The sequence below is a fragment of the Oncorhynchus nerka genome, linkage group LG5 (genome assembly GCF_034236695.1).
Source record: "Oncorhynchus nerka isolate Pitt River linkage group LG5, Oner_Uvic_2.0, whole genome shotgun sequence".
NCBI lineage: Eukaryota > Metazoa > Chordata > Actinopteri > Salmoniformes > Salmonidae > Oncorhynchus > Oncorhynchus nerka.
The window spans coordinates 13,377,569-13,388,643 of NC_088400.1; positions in this window are offsets into that span (position 1 = coordinate 13,377,569).

The window sequence follows — 11,075 nt, forward strand, 5'->3', positions numbered from 1 at the left end:
CTGTGTCTTTTCATTTTTTCCCCCGGCTAATCAGGCACTGATTTAGAAATGTGATACCAGGTGTGTGCAATTCATTTTTCAGGCAGGACAGAAAACCAGCAGACCTTGTAGGGTCAGAGTTGTAGGGAATAGGGTGTTCATTTGGGACACAGATATCGTTAAGGTATCCATATTGGGATGGCAGTGTAGCCTAGTGGTTAGAGGCAGGTAGCCTAGTGGTTAGAGGCAGGGTAGCCTAGTGGTTAGAGGAAGGTAGCCTAGTGGTTAGAGGCAGGTAGCCTAGTGGTTAGAGGCAGGGTAGCCTAGTGGTTAGAGGAAGGTAACCTAGTGGTTAGAGGCAGGTAGCCTAGTGGTTAGAGGCAGGTAGCCTAGTGGTTAGTGGCAGGGTAGCCTAGTGGTTAGAGGCAGGTAGCCTAGTGGTTAGAGGCAGGTAGCCTAGTGGTTAGAGGCAGGTAGCCTAGTGGTTAGTGGCAGGGTAGCCTAGTGGTTAGAGGCAGGTAGCCTAGTGGTTAGAGGCAGGGTAGCCTAGTGGTTAGAGGCAGGGTAGCTTAGTGGTTAGAGGCAGGTAGCCTAGTGGTTAGAGGCAGGGTAGCCAAGTGGTTAGAGGCAGGGTAGCCTAGTGGTTAGAGCCAGGTAGCCTAGTGGTTAGAGGCAGGTAGCCTAGTGGTTAGTGGCAGGTAGCCTAGTGGTTAGTGGCAGGGTAGCCTAGTGGTTAGTGGCAGGGTAGCCTAGTGGTTAGAGGCAGGTAGCCTAGTGATTAGAGGAAGGAAGCCTAGTGGTTAGAGGCAGGTAGCCTAGTGGTTAGTGGCAGGGTAGCCTAGTGGTTAGTGGCAGGGTAGCCTAGTGATTAGAGGAAGGTAGCCTAGTGGTTAGAGGCAGGGTAGCCTAGTGGTTAGAGGCAGGTAGCCTAGTGGTTAGAGGCAGGTAGCCTAGTGGTTAGTGGCAGGGTAGCCTAGTGGTTAGAGGCAGGTAGCATAGTGGTTAGTGGCAGGGTAGCCTAGTGGTTAGTGGCAGGGTAGCCTAGTGGTTAGTGGCAGGGTAGCCTAGTGGTTAGTGGCAGGTAGCCTAGTGGTTAGAGGAAGGTAGCCTAGTGGTTAGAGGCAGGTAGCCTAGTGGTTAGAGGCAGGTAGCCTAGTGGTTAGAGTGTTGGGCCAGTAACCGAAAGGTTGCTAGATTGAATCCCTGAGCTGACAAGGTAAAAAGCTGTCCGTCTGCCCCTGAACAAGGCAGTTAACCCACTGTTCCCCAGTAGGCCGTCGTTGTAAATAAGATGTTGTTCTTAACTGACTTGCCTAGATAAATAAAGGTTTAAATAAAACATTTAAAATCTGGACAACCTCAGAATCACAAGCAGTTGGTAATTCCTTCTTACTCTGAGGCTGTCCTAATACGGCCACTTGTACTCCTTAATAAACAACCTCTCTCCTGAATGGATTGAGGAACTATACCTGTGCTGTACACGTTGTAACAGGCGTTATGACATTCCTATAATGAGTTCTGACAGGCTACCAGTTATAACAGTGTTATGACAGATTAAGGCAGAGACTATTTAATGATGTACTAGAACAAACAGCTGCGGGGGAGATCTATGTCTGATTTCACAGGGAAGAAATCAACTGAATGGTTCCATGTCCCTTATATAGTGGAAGGTGATCATACAAGCCTATTGTTACACAACAGATCTTTATACACGACACAGTTACAGAACACAATGGCCTTGTGTTTAGGGTGCAGACATAACAGGAGTCTATGAAAGGCAGAACATTACAGTCCAACACAAGTTGAGAAGTGTTGTAACTTGAGAAGTTACCACAGCTCACCCCGAATTCTGCCACCACAACAGGATATCAGTTATAACAGGGTCATGACAGGATACCAGTTATGACAGGATACCAGTTATAACAGTGTCATGACAGGATACCAGTTATAACAGGATACCAGTTATAACAGGGTCATGACAGGATACCAGTTATAACAGAATACCAGTTATAACAGTGTCATGACAGGATACCAGTTATATCAGTGTCATGACAGGATACCAGTTATAACAGTGTTATGACAAGATACCAGTTATAACAGTGTTATGACAGGATACCAGTTGTAACAGTGTCATGACAGGATACCAGTTATAACAGGATACCAGTTATAACAGTGTTATGACAAGATACCAGTTATAACAGTGTCATGACAGGATACCAGTTATAACAGTGTCATGACAGGATACCAGTTATAACAGGATACCAGTTATAACAGTGTCATGACAGGATACCAGTTATATCAGTGTTATGACAGGATACCAGTTATAACAGTGTTACGACAGGATACCAGTTATAACAGAAAACCAGTTATAACAGTGTTATGACAGGATACCAATTATAACAGAAAACCAGTTATAACAGTGTTACGACAGGATACCAGTTATAAGTGTTATGACAGGATACCAGTTATAACAGTGTCATGGCAGGATACCAGTTATAACAGGATACCAGTTATATCAGTGTCATGACAGGATACCAGTTATAACAGTGTTACGACAGGATACCAGTTATAACAGTGTTATGACAGGATACCAGTTATAACAGTGTTATGACAGGATACCAGTTATAACAGTGTCATGACAGGATACCAGTTATAACAGTGTTACGACAGGATACCAGTTATAACAGTGTCATGACAGGATACCAGTTATAACAGTGTTATAACAGGATACCAGTTATAACAGTGTTATGACAGGATACCAGTTATAACAGGATACCAGTTATAACAGTGTTATAACAGGATACCAGTTATAACAGTGTTACGACGGGATACCAGTTATAACAGTGTCATGGCAGGATACCAGTTATAACAGTGTTATAACAGGATACCAGTTATGACAGGATACCAGTTATAACAGTGTCATGACAGGATACCAGTTATAACAGTGTCATAACAGGATACCAGTTATAACAGTGTTATGACAGGATACCAGTTATAACAGGATACCAGTTATAACAGTGTCATGACAGGATACCAGTTATAACAGGATACCAGTTATAACAGTGTTATAACAGGATACCAGTTATGACAGGATACCAGTTATAACAGGATACCAGTTATGACAGGATACCAGTTATAACAGTGTTATGACAGGATACCAGTTATAACAGTGTTATGACAGGATACCAGTTATAACAGTGTTATGACAGGATACCTGTATAAAAAAGTGTTACAGTAGTCTGTGTTTATTTCACGGTTCAGTAGCTATGTTTGAAGCTGATATCATTAATAGATATAGACTGAGATTCCCTGGCCCTGTACTGTACTGTGCCGTGTGTTTGCAACTGTTTTGACAGCTCCGGTGTCAAAACCAGCACCAGGAAATGAATGTACCAAATTACACAGTCCCACATGCAGTGAGGTAGAGAGATGAGTGCAGGTGTGAGGGGAGGAGAGAGGGGAGGTGTGCAGACAGACACGGCTAGTGAACAACTCCTACTATTATTGTTGCTTCCGCTCTGCACCTCTCTCTCTCTCCCTTCCTCTCTGCACCTCTCTCTCTCTCTCTCTCCCTTCCTCTCTGCACCTCTCTCTCTCTCTCCCTTCCTCTATGCACCTCTCTCTCTCTCCCTTCCTCTCTGCACCTCTCTCTCTCTCTCTCTCTCCCTTCCTCTATGCACCTCTCTCTCTCTCTCTCCCTTCCTCTATTCACCTCTCTCTTTCTCCCTTCCTCTATTCACCTCTCTCTCTCTCTCTCCCTTCCTCTATGCACCTCTCTCTCTCCCCTCCTCTATGCACCTCTCTCTCTCTCCCTTCCTCTATGCACCTCTCTCTCTATCTCCCTCCCTTCCTCTATGCACCTATCTCTCTCTCCCTTCCTCTATGCACCTCTCTCTCTCCCTTCCTCTATGCACCTCTCTCTCTCTCCCTTCCTCTCTGCACCTCTCTCTCTCTCTCCCTTCCTCTATGCACCTCTCTCTCTCTCCCTTCCTCTATGCACCTCTCTCTCTCTCCCTTCCTCTATGAACCTCCCTCTCTCTCTATCTCCCTCCCTTCCTCTATGCACCTCTCTCTCTCCCTTCCTCTATGCACATATCTCTTTCTCTTCCTCTATGCACCTCTCTCTTTCTCCCTTCCTCTATGTACCTCTCTCTCTCTCCCTTCCTCTATTCACCTCTCTCTCTATCTCCCTCCCTTCCTCTATGCACCTCTCTCTCTCTCTCCCTTCCTCTATGCACCTCTCTCTCTCCCTTCCTCTATGCACCTCTCTCTCTCCCTTCCTCTATGCACCTCTCTCTCTATCTCCCTCCCTTCCTCTATGCACCTCTCTCTCTCCCTTCCTCTATGCACCTCTCTCTCTCTCTCCTTTCTTCTATGCACCTCTCTCTCTCTCTCTCTCTCTCTCTCTCCCTTCCTCTATGCACCTCTCTCTCTCTCTCCCTTCCTCTATGCACCTCTCTCTCTCTGTCTCTCTCTTTCTCGTTCTCTCTCACTCTCCCTGTCTATGTCTCTCTCTCTCTCTTCCTCTATGCTTCTCTCTCTCTCTTTGCACCTCTCTCTTTCTCGTTCTCTCTCTCGCTCTTTACCTGTCTCTCTCTTCCTCTATGCTTCTATCTCTCTCTGCACCTCTCTATCTCTCTCTCTTCTCTCTGCACCTGTTTATCTCTCTCTCTCTCGTTCTCTCTCGCTCTTTGCCTGTCTATCTCTCTCTCTCTATTTCTCTGTCTCGCTCACATTCACAAAGACACAATCTGCACCTCTTGCTGCAGCCCACTTTCAATCTCTTTCCCTCCTGTACCTCCATTTGCCTCTCTCTCTCTCTCTCTCTCTCTCTCTCTCTCTCTCTCTCTCTCTCTCTCAGATACACTTTCCTTTCTATCTCCCCGTTAAATGCCATAATTGAGAATTATAGTGGTTGATGTTCAGTCATTTTAGTTCTTGTTTGGTTTGTTGGATTGTTGGACTGTTGTGATGTTCTACTGAGCACCACAATATAATGATGACTTCCTATTGAGAAACCAGCAGATTAAACCATGTCTGCACTCTGATACTACACTCTATACACTCTATACACTCTATACATTCTGATACTACACTCTATACACTCTATACACTCTATACATTCTGATACTACACTCTATACACTCTGATACTACACTCTATACACTCTGATACTACACTCTATACACTCTGATACTACACTCTATACACTCTATACACTCTGATACTACACTCTATACACTCTGATACTACACTCTATACACTCTATACACTCTGATACTACACTCTATACACTCTGATACTACACTCTATACACTCTATACACTCTGATACTACACTCTATACACTCTGATACTACACTCTATACACTCTGATACTACACTCTATACACTCTGATACTACACTCTATACACTCTATACATTCTGATACTACACTCTATACACTCTGATACTACACTCTATACACTCTGATATTACATTCTATACAGTATGTGTACTCATGTCTGCACTCTGATACTACACTCTATACACTCTGATACTACACTCTATACACTCTGATACTACACTCTATACACTCTGATACTACACTCTATACACTCTAATACTACACTCTATACACTCTGATATTACACTCTATACATTCTGATACTACACTCTATAAACTCTGATACTACACTCTATACACTCTGATACTACACTCTATACACTCTGATACTACACTCTATACACTCGGATACTACACTCTATACACTCTGATACTACACTCTATACACTCTATACACTCTATACATTCTGATACTACACTCTATACACTCTGATACTACACTCTATACACTCTGATATTACATTCTATACAGTATGTGTAGTCATGTCTGCACTCTGATACTACACTCTATACACTCTGATACTACACTCTATACACTCTGATACTACACTCTATACACTCTGATACTACACTCTATACACTCTGATACTACACTATATACACTCTGATACTACACTATATACACTGATACTACATTCTATACAGTATGTGTAGTCATGTCTGCACTCTGATACTACACTCTATACACTCTGATACTACACTCTATACACTCTGATACTACACTCTATACACTCTGATACTACACTCTATACACTCTGATACTACACTATATACACTCTGATACTACACTCTATACACTCTGATACTACACTATATACACTGATACTACACTCTATACACTCTGATACTACACTATATACACTGATACTACACTCTATACAGTATGTGTACACATGTCTGCACTCTAACACATTCATTTGAATATATGGGAATTAACGGAAATATATGCAAATTGATATAAATACCATTTAAATGTAGATATTTTTTGCATTGGATATATTTACCATCTCATATGGAGACAGAAACATAAACCTTTTACCTCATCATTAGTCGACATCATTGCAAATGATTAAATCCTTCCAAGAGAAAAAAACAACAACATTTAGTCACGAATGGAACTTTAATGTAAAGAGTTGACTCTTCACATGGGATGATTTCACTGAACAACAAAAAAAGGGAGTATTGAATGATCCCCAATGTTCCATCGCATCTCCCAAAAATGTTTTCAACATCCATCTGTAAAAACTAAAGCTTTGATTGTCTTCCTCTCAGGCTTCCATGTCTTCTCCCCGGACCTCCTCAATGTCCACCTCTTGAACATCAGACTCTGAGGCCTCATCTTCACTGTCACTTTCCAACCTTGTGGAGGATGGCTTGTTGTCAGGCTTAAAAAGCCTCAAATTTGCCCAGATGGCCACCAGTTTTTCAACCCTTGTATTGGTCAGCCTGTTGTGTGCTTTGTTGTGTGTGTTCCCAAACAAGGACCAGTTGCGCTCTGAGGCGGCTGATGTTGGTGAGATTTGGAGGATGATGGAGGCAACAGGGGAAAGTGCCTCAGATCCACAAAGTCCCTTCCACCAGGTGGCGGATGAGATATGTTGGCACGGCTACCATAAGCCCTTGCTTGGAAGTGTACTTCGCCAGACTGCCAAGAACCTTGCCCTCATCCAGGCTAAGGTGGCGAGACACAGTAGTGATGACACCATAGGCCTTGTTGATCTCTGCACCAGACAGGATGCTCTTGCCAGCATACTTGGGGTCCAACACGAATGCTGCGGCGGGTATGGGTTTCAGGCAGAAGTCTTCACGCTTTTTGATGTATTTCAGAATTGCAGTTTCCTCTGCTTGGAGCAACAGTGAAGTGGGCAGGGCAGTACAGATTGCTTCTCTTACATCTGCAAGCAGAGTCTGAACATCAGACAGGATGGCATTGTCTCCCTCAATCCGTGCAATAGCTACTGTTATAGGTTTCAGGAGCTTCAGGCTGCTTACCACTCTCTCCCAAAATACATCATCCAGGAGGATCCTCTTGATGGGGCTGTCCATATCGGCAGACTGTGATATGGCCATTTCTTGGAGAGACTCCTTCCCCTCCTGCAGAGTGTCAAACATGATGACAACACCACCCCAACGGATGTTGCTGGGCAGCTTCAATGTGGTGCTCTTATTCTTCTCACATTGCTTGGTGAGGTAGTTTTCTGCTATAACTTGATGACCCTTCACATACCTAACCATTTCCTTGGCTCTCTTGTAGTGTATTCATTGTTTTCAGTGCCATGATGTCCTTGATGAGCAAATTCAATGCATGAGCAGCACAGCCAGTGGGTGTGATGTGATGTGAAGGTAGGACTCCTCCACTTTAGACCAAGCCGCCTTTATGTTCACAGCATTGTCTGTCACCAGTGCAAATACCTTCTGTGGTCCAAGGTCATTGATGACTGCCTTCAGCTCATCTGCAATGTAGAGAACAGTGTATGTTGTCCCTTGTGTCTGTGCTCTTGTAGAATACTGGTTTAGGATGGAGATGATGTAGTTCATTATTCCTTGCCCACGAACATTCAACCATCCATCAAAGATGATTGCAATACAGTCTGCTTTCACTATGATTTGCTTGACCTTCACTTGAACTCTGTTGAACTGCATCCAGAAAATTAGTAGATGAAGCATGTCTGGTTGGAGGGGTGTATGCTGGGTGAATAACATTCAGAAATCTCTTTCAATACACATTGCCTGTGAGCATCAGAGGTGACCCAGTTGTGTACACAGCTCAAGCAATACTACATTCATCAGGTTTTCTCTGACCATGTTCCTGCATTGACTCTTCTGATTCCAGGAGGGCCAAATCAAATCAAATTTGATTTGTCACATACACATGGTTAGCAGATGTTAATGCGAGTGTAGCGAAATATTTGTGCTTCTAATTCCGACAATGCAGTAATAACCAACGAGTAATCTAACCTAACAATTCCACAACTACTACCTTATCCACACAGCTTATGGCCCTACTGATTCCAGGAGGGCCATAAGCTGTTGCTATCGCTAAGGTGTCTGATACATCATTTTCACCTCGAATAGAAGTAGAGGGACTTTTGTCAGAGGTTGCTTGTTGTGAGCACTGAGGGAACTTTATGCACTTGGCCAGATGATTCTGCATCTTCGTTGTATTCTTCACATATGATTTGGCACAGTATTTGCAAATGTACACAGAGTTTCCTTCTACATTAGCTGCAGTGAAATGTCTCCATACGTCAGATAGTGCAAGTGGCATTTTCCTGTAAAGATTAGAAAAATAATTGTAAAAAATAAATAAATACAATTCCATGTACAGATAAATTGTTTAGCAGTTAGATTAAACAACTCCTTTGTAAGATAAACGTTTTAAAATTAAACATGTATGGAAACAGGTGAATTAACACTCCTCAGTAAGCAGGCTCAAGCAAGCTAAAAACCCACATGGTAGCAAAAAACTAACTAGCAGAAATGGTTAACAAGTTAGAAATGATTTAAACACACTTTGCTGTCGGCTACTATTTACTAGTTAACAAAAAAAGAATTTATGTCACATAAAATATATTTACCCCACCCAGTATTGTCATCAAAACTTACCAGAAAGCATGTAGTCCTTGGCTCAGACTGTGTATTAGTGTGGGCTCAATAGCATCTCATTAGTGTGCAAGATCTTGAGAATCAGCTGTACATGTGATGTTTCATCACTCTTCTGTGACGATCTGAAGGATCAGGTCACAGTGGTTCCGCTCTACAGTGTGTTCTCTCTCATAGAGGGGAATGTCATGACTCTTCTGTGACGATCTGAAGGATCAGGTCACAGTGGGTCTGCTCTACAGCGTGTTCTCTCTCATAGAGGGAAATGTCATGACTCTTCTGTGACGATCTGAAGGATCAGGTTACAGAGGTTCCGCTCTACAGCGTGTTCTCTCTCGTAGACGAGGAGAGCGGGAAGTCGGCTGTTTTAAGGCGGTCGTAAAAGACGCTGCCCCTATGCTCTGTAGTGTTCGAGATTGGAACGTAAACTGGGGAACACAAAGAGACCCTTGGACATCAAAAGTTTGAATAATTAAACAATATTTCTATTTTTGAGAATGTGGGAGTGGTCCATGGACACTTAAGGGACAGTCATGTCGAGTGTGTTTCATTTGGTGATCTCATGAAGGACAGGAAACACACATAACTGTATCTCTTAAAGTGGACATTTCCCAGCTGTCAGGTTTACACCTAGATGTTTGATAAAATGAATGAGTAAATATGAAACTATTTGTGAGAAGATATAATGTTATGTTGGCCTTCTAAATGAGATACTTGTTAACATGTAAAGTTTTAACTAGTCAGTGGCCACGCCCCAATGAGGCCAGACATTACATCAGGAATCATGGAATCGCCCTTTTTCCACAGAGTATAAACCACTTCCTACAAAATGTACATTAAGTCAGAGAATGCCGGGATGTAGTCCCCACATTGAAATGGCTACAATTCTATAGACAATTAGACTAGAAAAAATGCAGCTGACACTACATGTGAAATGGTTAAGAACTACAACTCTATAGGCCACAAGACCATTCAGCATGGAACATTGGCTACACAGCTGGAAATGGTTAAACTCTGAGACTATTGATTCACAACAGCGGTAAGAAATCCTATGCCGTCGAACTACCAGTCTGCAGCCGGAAATGTACTAAGCCTAGGACAAGAATAACGACAATTGCGGAAGCATCTATTCTATGCAACGACCATCTGTAGGCTTGGCGTATCCATGACAACAGACACTATCCAGAGCCGCGGAGAAAGCTACAATCACGAAGCACATTGTGACTTCTGAGGAAGTTAACCAGACTCTCTGATGAACTGACTATCCAGCAGACGGACTGGCAGTTCCAACAGAGAAGACAACAACGACATACAGGTGTAAATATATACATTTACATTTACATTTAAGTCATTTAGCAGACGCTCTTATCCAGAGCGACTTACAAATTGGTGCATTCACCTTATGACATCCAGTGGAACAGCCACTTTACAATAGTGCATCTAAATCTTTTAAGGGGGGGGGTGTGAGAAAGATTACTTTATCCTATCCTAGGTATTCCTTAAAGAGGTGGGGTTTCAGGTGTCTCCGGAAGGTGGTGATTGACTCCGCTGTCCTGGCATCGTGAGGGAGTTTGTTCCACCATTGGGGGGCCAGAGCAGCGAACAGTTTTGACTGGGCTGAGCGGGAACTGTACTTCCTCAGTGGTAGGGAGGCGAGCAGGCCAGAGGTGGATGAACGCAGTGCCCTTGTTTGGGTGTAGGGCCTGATCAGAGCCTGGAGGTACTGAGGTGCCGTTCCCCTCACAGCTCTGTAGGCAAGCACCATGGTCTTGTAGCGGATGCGAGCTTCAACTGGAAGCCAGTGGAGAGAGCGGAGGAGCGGGGTGACGTGAGAGAACTTGGGAAGGTTGAACACCAGACGGGCTGCGGCGTTCTGGATGAGTTGTAGGGGTTTAATGGCACAGGCAGGGAGCCCAGCCAACAGCGAGTTGCAGTAATCCAGACGGGAGATGACAAGTGCCTGGATTAGAATGAGTGGCCGTTCATGTGCAAAGGATTAGCATTTCAATTAATATAATTATCAACTGTGTGTAGTGAATCCATTTTGTCTTTCCCGCTCTTTCTCAGTCCCCACCCCTTTCCTTTGTCTATCAAACCGTCACACCGT